The sequence below is a fragment of the Erinaceus europaeus genome, unplaced genomic scaffold (assembly GCF_950295315.1).
Source record: "Erinaceus europaeus unplaced genomic scaffold, mEriEur2.1 scaffold_293, whole genome shotgun sequence".
Classification (NCBI taxonomy): domain Eukaryota; kingdom Metazoa; phylum Chordata; class Mammalia; order Eulipotyphla; family Erinaceidae; genus Erinaceus; species Erinaceus europaeus.
In genome coordinates, this window is record NW_026648177.1 from 107,588 (window position 1) to 119,136 (window position 11,549).

General features: G+C 43.7%; 1 long non-coding RNA gene across 1 annotated transcript; it reads left to right on the top strand.

The window, feature by feature from the left end:
* Positions 1-1,934: 1,934 nt before the first annotated feature.
* On the top strand, positions 1,935-9,456 carry LOC132536654 (uncharacterized). The gene is made up of 5 exons (XR_009548141.1): positions 1,935-2,017; positions 5,764-5,799; positions 6,233-6,259; positions 8,672-8,719; positions 9,427-9,456. It is a non-coding gene; the product is annotated as an uncharacterized LOC132536654 (long non-coding RNA).
* The last annotated feature ends 2,093 nt before the right edge of the window (positions 9,457-11,549 follow it).

Here is an 11,549-nt window from a genome sequence, read left to right on the forward strand (position 1 = left end):
TTGAGTTATTTGATACTCAATTAACTACATAAAGTGATTGAGAGAAGTGAAGTAAGGGGTAGGAGAGGAGGGTGTATAAGCCTAAATAATAAATATGTGATTAGAGAATTTATGATGCCTTCTTTAGGACATTCTACTAGAATACCAGGCTTATGCTATCTAAGTCTAATCATAAAGGGCTATTTATTAAGCACTTTTACTTTGAGGTATATAATTGTCCCTTGCTTATACTAGGTACATGTAGGCCCTTGCCTGTATTTAATATCTGTAATTTTGTTAGAATATGTGCCATCTGGAATGGAACTAGGTAGTCCCATGGAAACACAGACTTTCAAAGTTCTACTTTGCTTATTAAATGCAAGAAGCAATGGCTACTACTCAGATGGAGAACCTTAGCCATATGCTAGGACACTGAGATCCCACCCATCCAAATAGCTAGTCTGAGGAAGTCTGGAGGGATGTTCCCAGATACCTCAAGATGGGAGACTGTCCGGTGTATCACTGATCAGAACTCCATCAAAGATTTTATGGATAAAACCACATGTAAAGGAACAAGAAGATCAAAGATGTTTTTAGTTGAACATACATCAGGAACAATTGTCAAGGTACAAATTACTTTCAAGGTAGGGGAGACACCAAGAATGTGTTGGCCTTAATTATGATAGTCTTCTCTCAATATGCACTTTTTTGATGCTCCAAGAAATATTTGTTTATTCTTAGGTCATTTTCTGCACAAACCCCAAAGCCCTCATGGAAGGAGTCAAACATCAGAGTTACAGATAATTAATATTTTTTAAAAAAAATTAAAAAATGCATTTATTAATAATTTCCCTTCCTTTTATTTTATTTCTTTAATGTAATTTTTACCAAAGCATTATTCAGCTCTTGCTTATAGTGGGGCAGGGGATTGAACTTGGGTCATTGGAGCCTCAGGCATGAGAGTGATTGCATAACCATTATGCTATCTACCCTTTGTCCTTTTAATCTTTATTTATTGGGTAGAGACAGCCAGAAGTCAAGAGGGAAGGGGTAATAGAGAGGGAGAGAGACAGAGAGACACCTGCAGCACTGCTTCACCACTCGCAAAGCCCTCCCCCTGCAGGTGGGGACTGGGGGCTCAAACCTGGGTCCTTGCACATTGTAATACATGTGCCCAACCAGGTGCACCACGACCTGGCCTCCTGACAAAGAAAGAAAGCTTCATGGAACTCATTGTGACACCTGTGTCAGTACCCCCAGCCATTGGTACTGACCAGGAGTGGGAATCTTACCTGCTCAGAGGATTCCAATGCACTGACATCATTGTTTTTTAACCAGGAGGAACAGGGGCTCCCACAGCACACATTCCACCAACTGAGCAAGAGGCGCTAGGGCCACTCGACCAGGCTCTCCAGGCAGTGCCAGTGGCTCCACTGTGTCTGGATCATCTGTGGCAGGGCAACACACCAAGGCTCCATCATCCCAGGGCTCTAGCACCACTGGACCAGCACCTAATGACTCTGGAAAAACAGGGCCACCTGCAGAAAGCTCTGGGACCTCAGGCGAGCCTCAGGAAGGATGTCAGTCCACAAGCTCATCTGTCAATCAACCTCGCACCTCTCAACCAGCTGCAGTGCAGTCTAGAACCACTGGGCTATCTGTCATGGAGGCAGGAACCACAGGGCAATCCGTGCAAGACTCCAGGACCACCTGGCCTGGCTCAGCAGGCAGTAGCAGTGGACCCACTGGGGCTGGAACAGCAGGAGCAGGGCGCCAGACCACGGCTCCATCATCCCAGGGCTCTGGCACCACTGGACCATCTTTTGTTGTCTCTCAGACTTCAAGCCAGTCTAAGGAAGGATCTGAATCCACAGGCTCATCTGTCATAGGATCTGATTCCACTTCAACCTCCTTGGTGTACCCATGGGCACCACTGGCTTCTCTTCTACCCTGGTGGGCACTACTGCTTCCTCGGTGGGCATTGTCACAACCACAAGAGTTTTTCCTCAGGGATCCTCTGCTGACACAGCTCCAGGAGGTAAGCCTACACACAGTATATACAAACGTCTTTTTTTTTCCTTTACATTCTCTCTTTGGTATTTTCAGGCCATTTTGAGCTGTTAATGGATTCCTGAGTCTTCTTAAAATAATGAAGCTTTCATATTCTAAGTCAGGTCATCATATATTCATCATTTATACATCATGTTCTGTTTAGTCTTTTTTTTAAATTTCATTATTAGAAACAGAAAGAAATTGAGATGGGAGAGGGCCATAGAGGAGAGAGTCAGACACCTGCAGTTCTACTTCACCACTCGTGAAGCTTCCCACTGTAGGTATGGACTAAAGGTTTGAACCTGGGTCTTGGAGCACTGTAATATGTGTGCTCAACCAGGTGTACCACCACCTGGCTCATCAGGTTCTGGTCTTTTAATTTATCAATATATTATTTAGAAGTGTGCTAGTTGTTCTTATTTAACCCAACATTACAATGGAATTATTTTAAATGCTTGCAGATAATTCATCTACATAACAAGTTTATTTTTACCCTAACCCTTGTGATACATGCTCTTTTGTTTCCCCCTCTCTTTCAAATGGAATTCTCGAGAAATAATATTTTTAGGGTTTAATGAGGACTGAAGCTTAGGCTGTCTAGTCTCCAGTCCTGTTCTCAGCCCCTACCCTCCTCACTCCAGTGGCTGTAGGAACAATCTGGGTATAGCACGTATATCCAACCACCCTCTGCCCCTGGAACTTGCAGTGCAAAAGCAATGACTAATAAATGTGACTCAGGTATTCTTCCATAAGTAGAATGTACTATCCACTCTGTTTTATGCTTAATAATAATAAGATGTAGCACAGACCTCACTTAGTTGTTGTTAAAATTCGTAGGCTCCAGCCGGCAGGGCTAGCTTCACAGGCGGGTAACAGAGACGCGGAGACAACGGCTGGGCAGGGAAGCTGTATTTCTTTATTCAGGAACAACGATTCACAAACTAAGACAAACTAATCACCAAACAGAACTCTGCTGTCTCTTTGCGGCGGCACAAGCACTCTTTCTTTTACTCTCGAACTCAGGAACTCTCTCCCTTACTCTGGAACTCAAGAACTCTCGTACTGGGGAACCCTCTCAAACTCTCGCACTCTCGAACTCAGGAACCCTCTTCCTTACTCTCGAACTCAGGAACTCTCTTACTCAGGAACCCTCTCTCGGGGTTCCTTGGGGCGGGGCCAAGCAGGCCCGCGAAATTAAAAGGACTGATCCAATTCTCTTGGCGGGGGAGGGCTAGAACAAACCAGTGTAAAGCATAGGACACTTAGTAGCATGGTTCACTGTGTTATCAATACTGCAGGCTTTATTTCCCCTTTTCATTTTTGATTAATGGTGGTTACAATCTATTAAGATTACAATATGTAGGTCCATGATATACTCCTTATCACTGTTTTTTTTTTCCCCTATTTCAAACAATTAATCACTTCTGGCCTTTCCACTGCTACTCAGTAATGGTGGAGTATAGCCAAGTTTGTTACCTACCTGAGTGTATATTTGTCACACATAAACTCAACCAAGAATTAGAAATTTCAAGCTTTTTAAAAAAATTATTTATTTATTTATTCCCTTTTATTGCCCTTGTTGTTTTATTGTTGTATTTTTTATTGATGTAATTATTGTTGGATAGGACAGAGAGAAATGGGGAGAGGAGGGGAAGACAGAGAGGGGGAGAGAGAGACACCTACAGACCTGCTTCACCGCTTGTGAAGTGACTACCCTGCAGATGGGGAACTGGGACTTGAACTGGGATCCTCACGCTGGTCCTTGCACTTGGCGTCACATGTCCTTAACCCACTGTGTTACTGCCCAACTCCTGAAATTTCAAGCTTTATTCAGGAAAATTGAGAACAGACATTTTAGTGTACATGTGTGGAGAGAGGAGAGAGAGAGAGAGAGAGAGAGAGAGAGAAATGAGCGTGGGAGTAATTTACTGATATGTTGAGGGCCCCATGTTAGCAGAGCTAGAAAGGGAGAAACCAGGCCTGTAACAGAGCCTTATCAACTCCCAAGCCCCGCCTCCACCTTCTTTCTAAGCCATGCCCATACCTGTTGCCACTCCCATTTCCTGTGCATTCTTTACTTTTTTAACAATTTTATTTATTCACTTATTTTCCCTTTTGTTGTCCTTGTTTTTTATTGTTGTAGTTATTATTGTTGTTGATGTCATCGTTGTTAGATAGGACAGAGAGAAATGGAGAGAGGAGGGGAAGATAGAGGGGGAGGGAAAGATAGACTCCTGCAGACCTGCTTCACCACCTGGGAAGGGACTCCCCAGCAGGTGGGGAGCTGGGGCTGGAACAGGGATCCTTACACTAGTCCTTGAGCTTTGCACCACCTGTGCTTAACCTGCTGCACTACTGCCAGACTCCCCCATTCTTTCCTTCCTTCCCCACTGGCTTGGGAAACATGTTCTGGCAGTGGTGCTCCAGGGAGTGTCTATACTCTCCAGGTTCTCCCTATCCATTCTCTGACCTGAGCAGCTCTAAGGGGCAGCACACCTGAAGACACAAAGTCTGTTAATGCCCCTCCCAGAAAGTGAGAGTATCAACAATGTAACACGGGAAGCCTCTCCTTAAAACAGGGCTGTGGTCCAGGAGTGGGCGTGGTAGGTGGAGCATCTCACCTGTGGACCTGAGGTCCTAGTTTATTCCTGCCATCTCGGGTGCTACAGGGATACTGTGCCCTCTGTGTCTGTCCCTTGAGGTCCCCTTCATTAATACATATGTCACTGTAACCACAGGACTGTCATTTATACTTAAGACTCAGTTACCATTGCTATTAGAGCTGCTTCTGACCTCTGTATACTCCAGGAATCTGAGCTGTGGATGCTAGGATAGAGAGTCAGTATTCAGGGGCTGGGTGATGGTGCCTGTGGTAGAGTGCATATGTTGCTATGAACAAGGACCCCACCTGCAGGGAAGCTTCACGAGTGGTGAAGCAGGTCTGCAGGTGACTCTTGGTCTGTCTCACTCTCTATCTCCCCATCTCTCTCAATTTCTCCTTATCTATCTGCTAGCAGATCTATATGCTGAAATTTAAATATATTATTTCTTTTTTCTTTTTTTTCTTCCAGAGTTATCGTTGGGGCTTGGTGCCAACACTATGAATCCACTGCTCCTGTGGCCATTTTTTCCATTTCTTTTTAATAGGATGACAGAAATTGAGTGAGGAGGAGGAAGACAGAGAGGATGAGGGTGGGGAGCCGGGGGCTCGAACTGGTATCCTCACACTGGTCCTTGTGCTTCATACTGTTGTAAATGAAGTCCAGTTAAAATTACTTGTCAAAGCAAAAAACTAAGGACCTGAAGCAAGGCATTTATGCTTTTGCAAAAGGGTGTGCCGCCAACAGTGGCCATCAGGCAGGAGCTTATTCTCCACCACCACCCCCCTTCTCCCAACTTTTATGCTTGAATCAGAACTGTCTCCTCAACCCCTGGGCTGGGCTACAGAGCTCACAGTCTCCTCATTGTCTAAATAAGGAAAGGAGGAAGAGAGTCTGAGGGTCTCTGCTGGAGGAGTAGCAAGCACTGCAAGGAACTGACCTAAAGAATACAAAACTACTGGCCACAGGTGGTCACAGATAACAATTTGTAAAAAGAATTTTTGTACTAAACAGTCATTCTATTTGTGTTTCCTTGAAGACCTAGCCATCTCTCAGTACTATGTGCGCTTAACCTGCTACACTGCTGCCCATTCCCTTATATTCTTTAAAGTATGAATTTACTTTTTCTTAGTCTCAAGCAATGGAATTCCTCCAGAACTCGTTGAATGTAAGTTGAAATTAACATTAGAAGAATATAATATGCATATCCTTCTGCATAATAGAGCTTGAAAATAATATTTCTGGGCCAGGATCATAGCTCACTTGCATAGTGTGCTGCTTTGCTATATGTGCAATCCTGGTCCGAGCCTGGACCCTTTGCATTGAAAGTGTTCTCAGTGCTGTGGCTTCTCTCTGTGTGTGTCCCTCTCCCCTTCTCTGTCTGCTTCTAAAAAATAGATGTAGCATTTCTGTCTACTCCAATTGAGCATTAAAAATATCTATAGAACTATGGTCTTCTTTCCAAAGTATAATCTAATATAAGAACTGTACAAACAACTATCACAAAATTAAGAAGTTATTAAAATGTAGTATGATTCATCATTACAAATTTAGATATTAAAATGTATATTTATAAATCTATTTGTGTTTTTAAATTTCAGTGCCATCAAAACAGCCAGAAGTAACAGGTGAGAAAACATAGGACTAAAGATAACCATTTGAAAGAACTGATATGACAGGAACAGAATAGGAAACAGGATACCAAACATCAGACTTACCAGATCAGCAACACATGAATTTCAGAGTAGATGCTGGACTTTTTTCTGTTTTTTGTTTTTCCTCCAGAGCCCTGCTCAGCTCTGGCTGATGGTGGTGTGGGGGATTGAACCTGGGACCTGTGAGCCTCAAGCATGAGTCTCTTGGTATAACCATTATGCCGTCTACCCCTGTCCACTTTTTCTTTTTTTACGCCTTTTTTTTTTAGAAATTTAAAAAAAATATTTATTTATTTCCTTTTGTTGCCCTTGCTGTAGTTATTATTGTTGTTGTTACTGATGTCATTGTCATTGCATAGGACAGAGAGAAATCGAGAGAGAACGGGAAGACATAGAGGGGGAGACTGCTTGTGAAGTGACTCCCCTGCAGGTGGGGCTCCAACCAGGATCCTTAAGCTGGCCCACCATGTCTACTTAACCTGCTGCACTACCACCTGCTACACTACCACCTTTTTTACACCTTTTTTTAATTAAATCTTTATTTATTTGACAGAGACAGCCACAAATTGAGAGGAAGGGGGAGATAGAGGAGAGAGGAGACAGACAGACACCTACAGCATTGCTTCACCACTTGTGAAGCTTTCCCCCTGCAGGTGGGGACCAGGGGCTCGAACCCAGGTCCTTTCACACTATAACGTGTGCTCAACCAGGTGTGCCACCACCTGGCCCCTTTTTTTTACACCTTCTTACATTATAACAAAGTTGTGTTGACTTCCTTTCATAATATAAAGTCTGTACTAATTTTGTACAGTCTTCAGTGTCAATCAAATAAAGAAAATAACTCCTAAGAATATTCACATTATTTAAAATAATACTGATGTTATTTGTGACTTACTATTTCCATAAAGAAAAAATGAGATTTTATTGCAACCGACATCTCTGTTTAGTTTAGGATAGAAGTAAGCAAAAGTTTAATCTCATTTCTGGCTGATGGCTGATGCTTGGCAGTTGTGGGGTAGAGTGGAGGAATGGAATCTGGGACTTCAAAGCCTCAGGCTTAAGAGTCTCTTTGCATAAGGATTATACTGTCTGCCCCCGACCAAGTTCTTTAGAATACCTTATTTTTTGTTATTTGCCCTTTTTGCATTCTCCTAGCACTTACTGGTTGAGCTAAAAGGCTTTCATGCATGAGGCTCCAAAGTCCCCCACTACCACCACCACCAACAAGACCTGGTAAATATATATACATTTTTTACATACAAATTTGAACTCCAGAAAAGATTCCAAAAGGCTGGATTTTACTAGGAGGGAGTCATTTTCCCTTGGAGTGTGCAGAGAGAAATGTGGCAGAAGAAAGCCTTGCAGATGCTTTATGTGGGGTGACTCAGCTAGACCTCTGCTCCTCTGTCCCTCCCTGCTCCCTGGAGGACCTCTGCCTTGGGTTGCCCTTTGTGACTGTGGCAGCAAGTTCCTGTGGGAGCCCCCAGGCCCTGGCACAGCCCATGGCCTTGGCTACAGACTCTTCATCTTCCCTTGTCCTCCTTTCTCTTACTAAAACCACTTTTAAAAAATTTCTTTATTGGGGGATTCATGGTTTTCAATCGACAGTAAAATACAGTAGTCTGTCCATGCATAACATTTCTCAATTTTCCACATAACAATTCAGCCCCCACTAGATTCCTCTGCCATCATGTTCCAGGACTTAAACCCCCCCCCCACCACCATAGTCTTTTAATTCTGTGCAGTACACCAACTCCTACTTTTTTATTTTTAAGTTTCATTGCTTTATTGTGAATTACATTCCCTTTTTTTTTGGATAGAGACAGAAATTGAGAGCTGAGGGAAAGAGATAGGAAGAGAGAGAGACAGAGAGATACCTGCAGCCCTGTTTACCCACTCATGAAGCTTTCCCCTTTCAGGTGGGGACCGGGGGCTTGAACCCTGCTCCTTGCACAGTACCATGTGTACTCAACCAGGTGCAACACCACCTGGCCCCACATTTTTTATTTATTTTATTTTTAAATTGCCACTAAGATATTTATTAGTGATGGAGAAAGAGGAGATGACTAGAGTATCACTCTGGCACATGCAGTGGTTTCAAACTCAGGCCTTTGTATGTGAGAGCCCAACATTATTTACTGCACTACCTCCTGGGCTTCTGGTGATTTAATACTGATTAAAAAAAAAAACTATATTTGTCTTCACAACATAGTTACACATCTTGACATTGGTGATTCTAGGTAAAGTGCAGCAACCCTGTGAAGTGGAGGTGGCATGGTCCTCAGGAAGTCCCCGAAGCTGCTGCTGAGCACCATTTCTGCAGAGACTGCTAAGCTGGCAGGGGGTTTAATCAAGAAAATGACATATCATCTTATTTCTTCCCAGAAACCACTGGAAAAGGAGAAGAAGACCAAGAAGCAAAATATAAAACAGGTCATTAGAGGGGAGGAAAATCCCAATTTTAAAACTTATTCAACTAACATTTTAATAGAAAACTATATGTGAGGGACTGAGTGGTGATACACCTGGTTGAGTGCACACATTACAGTGCACAAGGACCTGGGTTTAAGCCCCTGGTCCCCACCTGCAGGAGAAAAGTTTTGCAACTGGTGAAGCAGATCTGCAGGTGTCTCTCTCTCTCTCTCTTGACTCTCTCTCTCTCTCTCCCCCTCTCCTCTCAGTTTCTATCTGTCTCTATCAAATAAAGACAAAAATATAAGTAAATAAAATAAAAAGGGGCTTGGCAGTGGTGTACTGGATTCAGCACACACATTACAGTATACAAGGACCTGAGTTCAAGCCCCTGGTCCCCACCTGCAGGAGGACAGCTTCACAAGTGGTTGAGCAGGAGGGCTGCAGGCGTCTCTCTCCCTTTCTAACAACTCCTTCCCTCTTGATTTCTGGCTGTCTCTAGCCAATAAATACATACAGATAATTAAAAAATCAGCTTTTAAAAATGAGGGAGAAAAGTTTCTTTTAAGAAAAAAAGAGACTAAAAAATTTGTACATTTCTTCTTTTGATTCTCCTATGCTCTTTCAACCAACATTACCATCTTCCCGTGATAGATCAGTGAGCCAGGTGTGTCAGTGACTGTTCCGGTGACCTGAAGGCCTGACTGACTAAGATTCTGTGTCCACAGGTTGTCCAGCTGCCCTGCCTCCGCCTCCAGGTATGTATCCTCGCTCTGAGCTGACTAGTAGGCTTCACTGGTCCTCTCAGGCCTCGCCTGTCAGGAATCATCTGGTGAATGCCACTCCTGTGGGAATGTTGCTGAAAGGGAAAACCTGAGTGACTACATTTAGCTTTTTGTCCCCAAATGCACAGTGAATGTTAATCACAGATAAATAGTCAGACAAAAGAAGTGGGTTTCATGACTTGAGTGAAAATACAGCTTAACTACTGCTTCATGAAATCAGATGCTATCGACAAAAATCTTGAAAAAAAATCTCAGTGATACTTTTAAAACTAGGTAACTTATCCCCCCCACCCTTTTTAAACCCTGAATTGTAGCAAGACACATTTGTATGGTCAGAATTTAGTTAGAAAAGACAGACACCTGCATCCCTGCTTTACCATTCGCAAAGCTTTTCCCTGCAGGTGGAGACCAGGGCCTTGAACCCAGGTCCTTGCGCACAGTAGTGTGTGTGCTTAACCAGGTGGACCACTGCCTGGCCCCCTAAAGAGGACAGTTTCAACATAAGTGTTTAAAATTCACTGCTTGCCCAGAATTTGAAAACTGAGAAAGCCCTTGGAACTGATCCTTTAAGAAGTCTTGGGTGGCCTGTAGGTTTACAGAGGCAGAATTTGGACTGTAAAACAGTAAAAAGTGGTAGCTAGAAGATCTAGTGACCACTCCCGGAAGCAACCAAGAATTACCCTTTACTTAAAATTATAGAATAAGACATGGGGGCCAGGCAGTGGTGCGCCTGGTTAAACACACATTATAGTGCACAAGGACCAGGCTCCAAGCCCCTGGTCCCCACCTGCAGGGGGGAAGCTTCACAAGTGGTGAAGCAGGGCTGCAGGTGTCTCTCTGTCTCTGTAGGGGGAAAGCTTTGCCAGTGCTGCAGGTGCCTCTCTATCTCTCTCTCCCTTTTTATCTCTCCCTCCCCTCAATTTCTCTGTCTCCATTCAATAATAAAAATATTTTTAAAAGTGATTTTAAAAAGATAAAGAAAAAAATAATAAAGGGGCCTGGGCAGTAGTACACCTGGTTAAGTGCACATAGTACTAAGTATAAGAACCCAGTGAAGGATCTGGGATTGAACCCCTGGCTCCCCACTTGCAGGGGGAAGCTTCACAAGCAGTGAGGCAGGTCTGCTGGTCTCTTCCTCTCCTCTCAGTCTCTCTGATCTTTTTTTTTTATTTTTTACTTATTTAAGAAAGGAGACATTAACAAAACCATAGAATAAGAGGGGTACAATTCCCATAACCTGATCTCCACATCCCACCCCCTTCCCTGATAGCCTTCTCACTCTCTATCTCTCCGGGAGTATGGATCCAGAGTCCTTGTGGGTTGCAGAGGGTGGAAGGTCTGGCTTCTGTAATTGCTTCCCCGCTGAACATGGGCCTTGACATGGATCGATCCATACTCCCAGTCTCTCTGTTCTATCAAATAAAAATGGCCACTAGGAGCAGTGGATTTGTAGTGCAGGCACAGAGCCCTAGCAATAACCCTGGAGGTAGAAATAAAAAGAAAATTAATTAAAATAAGACATGTGCTCATGCATGCTGACTAGGATGGTTTCTTCCTGGTAGATGGGTGTCATTTATGCACCTGTGGGAGCACATACTCAGGGACTCTGAAAGCCAAGGCCAGTGGCCACTATGGCTGCCTGATCATTATCCACAAATAACCTGTTGCATGTTGCCAGATGTAACCTCCATTTTATTAACTTCATATTAACAGTGTGCCGTTGTCCACTGGGAGAAGAAAAAGTGGTGAGTATCCCATTTCTCTTTGCTTGAGTCCATACTTGCTGTCACCCCTCACTTGAATAACATGACATGACCCATAGCCTGGAGACACATGGACAGCCAACTGCCACCAGTGCACCTGCATGGCTGCCAGGTCTGTGGACTGCAGACCCCGGGAGTGCCCTGCCCCACCCACATGTGGGGCCGGAGAGAAGGTGGTCACCTTCTCATCTAGTGATACATACCTGCTGTGACATTGGACACTATGGTGAGTCATACCAGCATGTTTGAAAAAAATTAATAAAAACTTCAGAGGGTCATATAGCATAATGGTTCAGCAAAAAG